The following is a 12,514-nucleotide window of genomic DNA, read 5'->3' as shown; positions in this document are numbered from 1 at the left end:
AGGACCTTCTCATCCTTGGCCCGAATTGTGAAACCTTTCATGTCTGGCCCCTAAGGGTACCAAATGAGGTTCACAGGGTTTTCTCTTGAGATTATCGAGACCATTTCAAGTGCTAGGGCTCCCTCCACTTGGAACTGATCTGGGTAGATTTTACAGGGTAGAAGAGGACCTCTTCGCCTCTGTTGATAGCGCAATGTCTCCTCTACTTCTCCCCGAGTCGCCCAGTCCCCCCCCCCTCGGGAGGGGTTGATCGTAGTAACGCATACATAGCACAAATGCGCCTGCATGCGTTTCCTTCTACTAAAGTTCTTATTACAGAACCAGCTTACTGCCAGTTTGCTTCAGTTCTGGATTTTCTGTAGAAAGAACTGTCAGCGGGTACTTGCCTCGCCACTGCCAGGTTCTATGTGGCCACTGCGGTTTGCCACGGCTTGGTGGGCGGGGTGCCCTCAAAGAGGCATTCTCATTATTGCCCGGGCCTACGAGGCGCACGGTCAAGCTTCTCCAGTAGGTTTTAGGGCGCACTCTCCAAGAGGGCTCTCCTCCTCTAAAACCTTGGCTAGAGGTCTCCCTCTGCAGCAAGTTTGTGATGCGGCAGGTTGTCCTCTCCGCACACATTCATTCGATTTTTATAGTTTGGATGTTTTGCCACTCCGGGCTCTTATGCCCTTGAGTCGACATCTCAAGCTCATGTCTGGACAAGTTTGCGATGCGGCAGGCTGGTCCTCTCCGCTCACATTCATCAGTTTTTATGACAAGTTTGTGTTGCGATAGGGTTCTCTTCGCACACATTCATCGAACTTTATGGGTTAGATGCTTTGCTACTCCAGACTCTTATGTCCTTGAGTCGACATCTCAGCCCATGCCTAAACAAGTTTGTGATGCGGCAGGCTGGTCCTCTCCGCTCACATTCATCAGTTTTTATGACAAGTTTGTGTTGCGATAGGGTTCTCTTCGCACACATTCATTGAACTTTATGGGTTAGATGCTTTGCTACTCCGGGCTCTTATGCCCTTGAGTCGACATCTCAGCTCATGCCTGAACAAGTTTGTGATGTGGCAGGCTGGTCCTCCGCTCACAGTCATCAGTTTTTATGACAAGTTTGTGTTGTGATAGGGTTCTCTTCGCACACATTCATTGAACTTTATGGGTTAGATGCTTTGCTACTCCGGGCTCTTATGCCCTTGAGTCGACATCTCAGCTCATGTCTGAACAAGTTTGTGATGCGGCAGGCTGGTTCTCTGCACACATTCATCAAAATTGAATGGTTTAGATGTTTATGCTACTCCGGGCTCTTATGCCCTTGAGTCGACATCTCAAGCTCATGTCTGAGACCTCTCGCGTTTTTGTGAGTACACTGCACAACCGTAGGGGTCCGGACAGCCCCAAGTGCGGCAGCGTGGGTATTGCATTCCCCGTAGCGCTTAGCAGCGCAGCATCGTAGTGAAGCTTTTTGTAAAGGGAACGTCTCGGGTTACATGTGTAACCCTTGTTCCCTGAAAAAGCGGAACGAGATGCTGCGCTGCTTTGCCGCACTGGGACGTCCCAGGACTGCTCTTCAAAAAGAAGTATCTGACGACACCTGGTGACGTATCCATTTATAGCCTGGCCGCAGGTGCATCTAATGATTACATCAGCCGAGGCTATAAATTCCGGTCAATGTTCATTGACGTGTTACACACACCATTTCAGCTCGGTTCACAGCTAGAGTTGTTCCCCGTAGTGCTTAGCAGCGCAGCATCTCGTTGCACTTTTTTCAGGGAACAAGGGTTACACATGTAACCCGAGACGTTGCGGATGTTGGCTCTTTGATGGTGGATTCTCCTTACCATTTCACTGCATGATGTATGGATTGTGTACTCATGGCGTGTTGCACTTGTATTTCTTGTTTGAGTGTGCATGTGTGTTTTCTTTCACAGGCCTGTGCGGTTGAATCCTGCTGGGTTTTAGTGAGAGATTGCACCTGTGGCCAATCGGTCCTCCCTTTTGTCCACTGTGATTGTTCAGTATAAATAGGTAAATTGTTACAGTTAGTATGTGTTTTAGAGTGTACTTTCTGATTTTTAACCAAAAAGAGAATAAAGTCCTATATTTGATATTATCCTTTTAGCTATATTATTGGGAGTATATGTGTGTGTGTGGATCACTGTCTTTCATTTAAAGGTGCATTTAAACCTGAGAAATACGTCTCTGCTCTTCCTTTTATACACAACAAACCTGTATTTGTCTCAGTTAATTGTGGCCATTAAACATATTCCCTGGGTAAGATGCCCAGTGTGGCGTACTCAAGCTATTGGGTGTTGAGCTCAGGAGAGGCTCCAAAGTCTTACAGTGGCTCGCGCCATGCTACACATTCATTCCATTCAGTTCTGTGTTTCATGGTATGTCCAAAAAAATGCTCTGAATCTTGGCTCAGCCTGAATGATGGAGAATTTGTTCAGGTTTTTTTCTTTCTTCTCTATTCAGGCATAGGATAATCTCCCCAGATCCAAGTCTTATTTATTATTGTAAAGCACACCATAACCTACAACAAACTGCCAACACCTTAAGATCCATGGTAAGTCTGTAGTTTTTGGGTAAGCAGTGCCTTTGGGTATGTCCCCTTCACCTAATGAGAGTAAAGAGAGTATGTGATGAAAGGGGTTCCTAAGCATCTTTATAGTGCTAGGTATTTGTGTTGTAATGAACCTGAGTGGTATCACAAAAAAAGGAAAGACTGAAATCTAATTAACATTTTAGGATTTAGAAATTTTGTTTTGTCACAAATGAAATGAGCATATGATATTGACCATGTTAACTCCTTGTAAGTCAGATAGCTTTACTTAAATTGGAGTTGTTAATGAAATTGCTATTATTAAATTGCAACTCTGATAATATAATTTGCAGTGAATTTATTTATTAAAGGAATATTCCAGGTTCAATACAAGTTAAGCTCAATTGACAGCATTTGTGGCATAATTTTATTATTTTTAGTCTTCCCTCCTTGTCTTAAAAAAAAAAAAAGCAAAAATCGAGGTTCCAGTGAGCTCTTACAATGGAAATTAATGTGGCCAATTTTTGGAGGGTTTAAAGGCAGAAATGTAAGGCTTACTATATTAATAAAGCACTTGTTCTTCTGTTGAAACATATTATTTGAGCTGTAAAGTTGTTTAAATCTTACATTTTACAGTAATTTTATGGTTTGTTGACATTACATCGTCATGGCAATGAAGTTGTAAAATTGGCTTTAACTTTACACAGAAAAGGTTAGTAAGTGATCGTATCACACTAAAATCATGTTTACATGTATATCATTTGTCTTGTGGCTATACTTTTGAATCAGTGAGCATTTTTATGTTAAATTGTCCCCCATTTATTTCTAACATAAGTGCCTTAATGCAACCGATTTTTGCTTTTTTTTTTTTTTAAGAAAAGGAGGAGCATGTCATTTGAATTTTATGTGGTGATCAATATATTTTTATTCTTTTTAAAGGAAAAAGGAAAAAAATAGTATAGAAGCATTTTCACTCAGCCTTTTGGACCCAACAGTATAGGCTATGTATGTGTGTCTCCAGGTAAGGAGGTCTCTTGCTGCCTCTCATCAGAACCAGGGGAGAGCAGCTGGGCCACACTATAATAGATCAGGCAGAGTGGACATACAGTTGCCAGGCTTAGGCTTTATTTACCTTCCTCTATATGACCCACTCCACCAGGAGACCAGGCAGATGGGGCTGCCCATATCCTGCTTACCTCTCTTTGAGTTTGATTAGAAAAAAGACAGATGTAGAAAGAAAGAATCAAATAGCAGGGAAAAGAAAAAGAGAAAGGATACCGTAAAATAATAGAGGGAAACATGTTCTGATAGCTTTTTAGGAGAAGTGTGCATGTTTATGAGATTCCCAAGGTCCTAAGGTACTTTTATTCACTTAAAGACAATTAAATAAATCTGTTGGTGTGCGGTTTGGTTCTATTCTGGGCAAACTCTGCCCATCCATGCAACCATGTGAATAAAACACATCCAGGGGTAACAGAACAGGTCCAGCAGAATTATTGCAACATTGATACATTTTTAAACATTAAGACAGTGCAACTTGGTACAATCCTTCATTGCATAATAGACTAAATGGACACTTAAAGTACTGTATATCAAGTTGGTAAATAAAGAACAAGGCTGAATAGCACATTGAAGATAGAAATTACAAACTTGCAACCAATTGAAGTCTTAAGAGCACAGAACCACAAGACAAATGTAGAGAAAGCTTAAATGCAAAGCTGCCAAACAAGGTGTGGAGCTGGGGATGGAGGAGGGTGTTAAGTGCAGCTTCAATCCATGCAATGGAAAGGCAATGAATAAATGGATGACTTAAATATAACCGCTCTGATAAGCATCAGAATTGTATTGCTAGATGTCATGATCAGCTGATACCATCTTGCCCAACGTTATCTGCCTGAACTGACACTACCCTAAATGTCTATGGATATTCTTTACTTTATGGAAGAAGGTCTAGAATACCTGGAAAAAGCTGAACTATTTGCAAAAAAAATTCCATCAGAACACTTGGCTACTTTTGAATAGTCATCAATGGAGATATATGCTTTTTGCCCACTTAATGGTTTAGTTACAGCATTTACCTACAGTGGCTAACTGGAAATTGTTCAATGTGATCACACAAGGGCAGCGTTTCTAATTTCGGTACGCACAAACCTATTTCAAAAGCAGACGTTTCAACCTACTTTCACCAAATTCACAGCGAGTTCAGTCTGTCATGATAACTAGCCAAATCTTGACCCTCTTGGCTTTATGTAACAAAGGCTAGATGCATCTACACATTTCACCATCATTCTCACTCCTTGCTAAAATTGTCAATGGTCTGAGATGAGCTCCTGGCGACAACAGACACCAGCATCCAGTAAATGAGTGTCTCAATAGAGCAAAAAATTAGAATAGAGCCATACCGAGTAGAACCATCATATCCAGTACATTGCAAATACTTTATGAGTATTAGTGGGAAAATGTTCTACAATCTTAAAATTGGGTTTTCCTCACCCTCTTTCCTCAATCTATATTGCTTTCTTGAGATCTCATCTCATCACTCTCTCCACACACACAGTCAAAATCCTCTCTATTTTTCTTCATCTTTATCTCACACGCAGGGCTATCCACCTTCTTCACAACAGCACTCCATTCCATTGTTCAAGCATACAGGGGAAAAAAATATATTGCTGTGGAAACATAAAAGGCTCATTGAGTGAACAGAGACTATGATGTTTTTTTCATTTTGCTGCTTTTGACCACTCTCTAGGGATTGTAAGCTGGTTGTGTTTTATGATGTGTTTACAGGCCTGTTTTGACTCTTTAAAAACTCACACTTTCTCAGCTTACCAAGTGTCTTTCTCACTTCCTCTTTGTAAATGCATATGTCCCTTCAATAATAATAATAATAATAAGAAGAAGAAGAATAAATCTAGCTGCAAGCACCGATTCTGGTGTCAAGCCAGATATCCATGAGCAGCATAGCATTTTTAGAAATAGCGTAATAATTTTTGACCACAAGGTGGCACTATCCCAAACCTTGAGTCTCTTCAGAGCATGGTGCCAAAGACACATGCTGAGTTTCATATCGTTCATAAAATACAGCATTTTATGACTAAATTCAAAATGGCCGACACCCAAAATGGCAGACATAGGAAAATGTGGTATCGTTCATGTCAGAATGTAGCACTTGATCTAAAGAGACCATTTTCGTTATTTTTCTGCAAAAGAGTTCAAAAGTTATAAGCAAAACAAATCTCCTGACCAGTAGGGGGCAGTGTGCCAAAATGCTGCAGGTAACATCAGGGCCTAACGGTGATGACACGTACCAGGTTTTGTCCCAATCCCTCAATGCGTTGCAGAGATACAGCCTCAAGTTCAATTTTACGCGTTCTTCTTCGCATTCGTTGAAGCGCCATTCAAGAATGGTATGTTTTATCAAATGGACTCTTTTTTTTCATGAGTGCCTCTAGATGATGCAGGCCAATGTTCGTGCAAATTGGACAAACGACCTAGGACAAGTTAAAAACTTTCAAAATGGCGGAAAATGAGGATGCAATAGGATGCAGTCGTCTTGAGCCAAGCAATCAGAGAATAAGAGAATTTTGTTTCTAGGACTCACGGTTCAAAAGTTATTAACATAAACAAGAGTACAAATTTGGGCAGTTGGTGGCACTAGAGGGTGGAGATGCTAAATTTGCTATGGTAACAGATCAGACTATCCTCTATCTGTGTACCAAATTTCATAACTTTCCCATAAGCGGTTCTACGGGCTGCCATAGACTCAAGAGTGGAAGAAGATGAAACGGAATAATAATAAGAAAACTAACAAAAACAATAGGGGTATTGACTAATAATATTAATCAAATAAGTACTGTGTGGTTTTCCTGTAAAATATCGAAGCATTTTGACCTTTTTCGTAGGAAGCACAATTGTGCAAGCCAATAAGATTGGTTTGTTAAAGAGTATCTTAATGTGTAGGACGTTTGCGTTGTAGTGATGTACATGCAGATTTCAGATATAAAATCGGTGATTGAATGACTAATGTTTACTCGCTAATGTGAGTCAAGAGATCTGGATCTAGGTGCGGCTGTGGATTTTAATGAAAAATAAACAAGTATGAAATAAAACATCCACGATGGGAAAATAAGAACAGGAACAAAACAAAGGTTACTGTGGCAGCGGGGGCGTGGTCAAGCGCTCGTACGGGAGAGAAAAGCGGTAAGGGCGCTCTCACCTGAGCTAAATTATGTCTAAACCTGTCTCTAATTACAGTAGAGCGAGGAGAGCGGATAAAAAGCCAGCAGCCACAGAGCAGAGGGAGACGGACGTGCAGCAACTCAGCGTTCCTGTGCTTACGTGTGTGTGTGTGTGTGTGTGTGTGTATGGTTGCACATTATAAAGAACCATTAAAAGACTTACCTTGTGCCAGATCCCCAGTTTCCCTGTCCTCCTTGAGAAGGTCGTTACAGTTACTTTGAGAAACACAGGGCAGACAACAGCGAATCATGACAAAGGCCCCCTCTAAGGAGCGGATTGTAGATGCTCCCAAAAAAAAAAATAATAAAATTGTCCATGGGGTGTAGAGAGAAAAAAGGGAAAACAGGCAGTTCAAGGGGGCACAAGAATCAAGGGGATGAGAGGAACAGGGCAAAGACAGGGAGGTAGGGCCAAGATGGAGCCGGAGACCAGGGAAACCAGAGCGGATGAAGCGGAAAGCCATGAGACCAGAGAAGATCGAGTGGAAGGCCAGGAGACCTAGGAGACCAGAGCAGATCAGCTGGACAGCCATGAGACCAGGGAGACCAGAGCAGATAGTGTGGACGGCCAGGAGACCAAGGAGACCAGAGCTGATCAGGTGGACGGCCAAGAGACCCAGATGATCTGAGCAGATCAGGCAGACGGTCAGGAGACACAGATGACTAGAGCAGATCAGGCAGGTGGTCAGGAGACCCAGATGATCAGAGTAGATCAGGCAGATGGTCAGGAGACCCAGAAGACCAGAGCAGATCAGGCGGACAGTCAGGAGACAGAGCTGATCAGCCGGATGGTCAGGAGACCTGGAAGGAAGCCACAGACTAGAGACTGGAGCCATGGAAGTCTCGGAGGGTGGAACCGTGGAAGGCGGAGCCATGGGAGGCTCAAGGAGCGAAGCCATGAAAGGCGGAGTCCTGGTAGGGACCCCTGTGGTAGAGGACATGAACAGAGTCTCTGGACTGACCTTTGTGGTTGAGGACATTAACGGAGTCTCGGGGATGACCTCTGAGGTCATGAACAGAGTCTCGGGAGCGACCTCTGTGGTCGTGGGAATGAACAGAGACTCAGGAAACGACCCCCGTGGTCGTGAACACTGGCCGAGACTCAGGAAATGACCTCCGTGGTCGTGAACACTGGCAGAGACTCAGGAAACGACCTCTGTGGTTTCAAGTATGAAATAAAACATCCATGATGGGAGAATAGGAACAGGAACAGAACAAAGGGTACTGGTCAAACACAGGTGGTCACATACAACACATACAACAACTGACAAAGAACCAGCAAACAACAGGGCATTATATACACAGTGGATAATGACTTAATGAAACACAGGTGAGGACACAATCAAGGACAGTTGGCAGTGATGAGGGTAGGGAATTATGGGAAGTGTAGACCGGGAACAGATGACAGGGGAGAAAGACAGGGCAGACAACAGTGAATCAAGATGATTTCCTAAGTCAATAGGAACATTGGAATATTTGGGCATAGCAATATGGCAGTGCAGTGGCTTCACTGATATGACGTCATGAGCAATTCAGTTCTATATATATATATATATATATATATATATATATATATATATATATATATATATATATATATATCAGTGTTTATTACCCATATTCAAGCATATGAAAATAATATATTTTCAAAAGCACACAAATGTTTCATTTCAAAATGATATAAGCCTAGAGAATGCTTGAAAATGTATCAATTGAAAACAGACAGACATTAGGTTTCTTACTGATATGGATAAAGGTAGGGGAGAGAATTGTGCTCAGTCAGCACACTTAAATAATATAATTTGTAAGTGAGGATAAACTGGAATGACTTCAAATGCACATTGTGTGCCATTAATGACTTTTCAGTTCACCCTAGAGCATTTGATGTACTTCTTTGTATCGATGAGAGTGTGTCCGTCATCACCGGAGAATTATACAAGCCTCCATTTTACTGCAATATTGAGATTACTCTTCAAAAAGTTATTGTATGTGTACAGCAGTTCAGGGTTAGAAATTAACTGGGGCTCATGGCAAAATTGCACAGGAATTGTGGGAAAAAATACACCAGATAAGTCAAATGTGGGAGCAAAAATGCCCCTGTTATGAATGTCTTTATTAATTAGTGATATTAGTGATATATTGCTCATTCCAATTCATTGTCTGGTATTTAATCATATCAGCATTTTAATCATATCTGCTAGGTAAACAGCCTTGTTAATGGATAATTAACTATTTCTATTTTATAATGTTTCTTTTTAAGTTTTGAGAAAACATTTGTCTGAATTCAGTAAATAATGGTGATTTAATTTTAGCAATTAAGAGTAAATATAATTTCCAGTAATTAAATTGTACTAGATATACTATACTGGTCAATTGGCCACCCTGCTCTCTAGATATCAGAGTGAAGCTGATTTAGAGACCAGTACTTTAACAGTCATTTTTATGTTCAATTTTTATATGTGAAGACTTTTATTTTGGTAGTCCTTTACCTGTAAAGGATTATGGCTAATTTGTGGGAACCTGACTAAGAAGAAAGAGGTTTGGGTTTGAGTGAGCACATTTTCTCCTCTCTCGCTCTCCGAGTGTAACTTTATTATTCTTCCCATGAAAGTTTGTAATCGTGTTGAATCCTGAGTCAATCATCTTCAATGGATATCTGTAGAGCCCTCGGTCACTTTTAAACCCAACAACTTACATCAGTATTAACATTGGTATATATTGGTTGACCACTATTCCATCAGGTTACTGTATGTTGTTTAGTGTCTCTGCAGATACAGTGTCTGTATCAGAAAAACAAAATATGATCTGGTAAAGGGAAAAATGCCCTATAAAATAAATTTCATGAGGCAAATATAATTAAAAAAGTTAATTCTTCTCGTGGAGTAGCAGATACATTCTGTTGTGTTTTTGCCGCATTCAGACGGTAGAAATTCTGTCCATATGGCAGTCACTAATTACAGGCATAAACTCTTACTGCCACATCTTTGCCTTTGCCATTCGCTCTCATACTGTATGTAAGTTACAGTGTATCAAAAAGAGCCCACTGTATGGAGTCATTTAATTAAAACAATTACTGGTACATAAATTGTGCTGCATATATACTTTAAACTTTATTACAGGCTCTAGGCCCAACAACAGGACATACATCACAAAAAAAGAGAGAGAGAAGAAAAAAAAAAAAAATAAAAAAACAATTACATAAACATATACAATACACCCTTTTTCACAAAAATCTTAAAAGGCACTCATACCAATGCTTCCATAGGTGTGATTGATATCGGACCGAAGCTACACCTGGGACTTGTGAGCCTTACTATAATATAGTTTCTTGACTCATCAAGTCGACCCATAAACTTAAACATTAGGTTCCTCAAGAGGGCCTGTAAACAGCTTAGCCTCAAGTCACAAAAAGCTTACTTGCACTGCTGCTCCTGGGCTTCTTCAGCAGTATCCTCAGACAATCATTATATGCTACCTGCAGTTTACGCATGGTCTCCTTTCTGTAGTTGACCCATAATGGGGCAGCATACATAGGGGTACAGTAAGCACGAAACAAGTGCACTTTCACATCATCAGAGCAGTAATGAAATTTCCTGACTAACATGTTCGCTTGTACATACAACATTCGTCTTTGCCTATACATGTCAGCATCATCTTCCATCTTGTCAGTAATGATATGCCCAAGATATTTTGTACAGTTAGATACACAGATACATTGCCCTGACAGGTAAAACATAGGAAAGTATATGATATGAATATCTGTTGTTTGACAGTATGTGTGTGCTTGTTTGTGTGAGTAGCATAAGTACTGTGCTGGTCTGCACTGATAGTTCCACTCTACTAGCTTCAGCTCTCTCAGGCCAAAGCTGCAGCACTGCTGTTGTGCTTGGATCCAAGCTACAGAAAAGCTCAGGCAACATAATGCAGTTATCACCAAGACTCTGAAAGCCCAGTAAAAACAAATCAGTCTCCAGGTGCGACTCTCGCTTCCTCTCTTATCCCGCAATGTGCTGTTACTTGAGGGCTTTGATCTCTAGGACGAGTTGTGTCTGTTTTCAAGACTTTTTATGATATACATATTTTGTATTTAAAGCATCAACCTATAAATGTGTCTTTATTTTGCATAATTACATTGTAATCCTAGTTAAACATATCTGTAATAGCTACTTTTGCATGTATTTTAGCCAAATGGGAGACATTTACTGTATGTATGAAGTATGAAACTGTTGCCAAAGGTTCATGGAGAAATCCAAGCTTTTCCTTTATTCTCTGTTTTCCAATGAATCTCAGGATTTTTTATGAATCCCAAGATTTTCAAAATTGAGCTGATGTAGGCACAAAGTGTAAAATAAATGGCAGGTGAAAAATTCCAGGAACACTTGCCAGAGTACTTGAAATTGACAGTTTGCTATGCTCCTCCCCTAGTTTGGTACTGTTGCTTGCTCAGATAGGCCAGACTGATTGCACTGTGAATTCAGCAACCGTCAAATGTTGCAGCCTAAATTGTACTGTGCTTAGTGAATATTTGAAACGGTTCCCAAGACGAATGTAATTTGTGTAGATTTAATTTCACTCTAAAATGTAATTGAAGTGTGACATTGCAAAGCATCTTTCTTCTGCTGTTTTTCTTTAAGAACACACACTTTGGCATAAATTGCTAAGTTAGGATTGGTTAGTAATGTTTTGAGATGGGGCTTATTGAAGTTTAATTATATTGGGTTGCTGACATTGATCGGAGATGCACTAAGGGTAACATCAGTGATGAGTCCAGTTCACAATGTTTGTAGAATACAAATCGGCTGATTCCATTTTGCCCTGCACATCATTAGCAAGGGTCTTAAAATTTAAATACTCCAAAGGCATGTGCTATCATTCAAAGGAGTGTATGGCTACAGTATGTGCATCTCCGATCAAATGTATTTGCATGCATAATTTACCATAATAGTGCTCATCTACTGATTGTTCAGCCAGATGTTCCTTGTAGCTTTTTTTCTAGAATATAAAGAATAGGGACTGTACTGGGGCTGGAAATATTTAATACACACTAATGCTGCAGTGCTCCTGGCTCCCTCACAGCAAGAGATGTCAAACATTCAGTTCATAGAGTGTAACCCATATGTACAGACACAACTGCAGCAATGGAGAGAGGGTATATCATTAAGAAACTCCCCAAACCTCTGAATCAGAATAACCTGCACAGAGGATCTATTAACTAACTTTTTGAACTTGCAAAAGCTGAAATAGTTTTTATGCAATATCATTTTTGTGTTTGAACTAAGCAAATTTGATCTGTTTGGATCAAATGGAATTGGCAGGTTTATTTTGACATTTCAACTTTTTTTTTTTTACTTTTTTTTTAAGTGCTATAAGCAATGTTCTGAAATTTCCACCTGGCTAGCCACATAAATTAGACCTGCCCCCCATTTAGATACCGTTTTACCATTAAAGGAATAGATCACCCAAAAATTATAATTCTCAATTATTAACTTATCATATACCATTCAGTAACTTTCTTCTGTGGAACCAGAATAATCTCACAGTGAAATTGGAAACGGTAGAAATTGGAAACAAAAATTGAAATACTGCCCTTAGGGGCACCAAAAGTGAGTTGTGAAGAGAGTTGTTTTAAGACTGTAATACACTGAAGAATAATGCATATTTTATAAACTGTACCCCCAAAACAAACATAAACCTTACCATCAGTGGAGCAAAATCTATTGTTAGAGGGGAAAATGTAACCTTT

The sequence above is a fragment of the Xyrauchen texanus genome, chromosome 22 (genome assembly GCF_025860055.1).
Source record: "Xyrauchen texanus isolate HMW12.3.18 chromosome 22, RBS_HiC_50CHRs, whole genome shotgun sequence".
Classification (NCBI taxonomy): Eukaryota; Metazoa; Chordata; class Actinopteri; order Cypriniformes; family Catostomidae; genus Xyrauchen; species Xyrauchen texanus.
Note: the sequence above shows the minus strand (reverse complement) of the source record.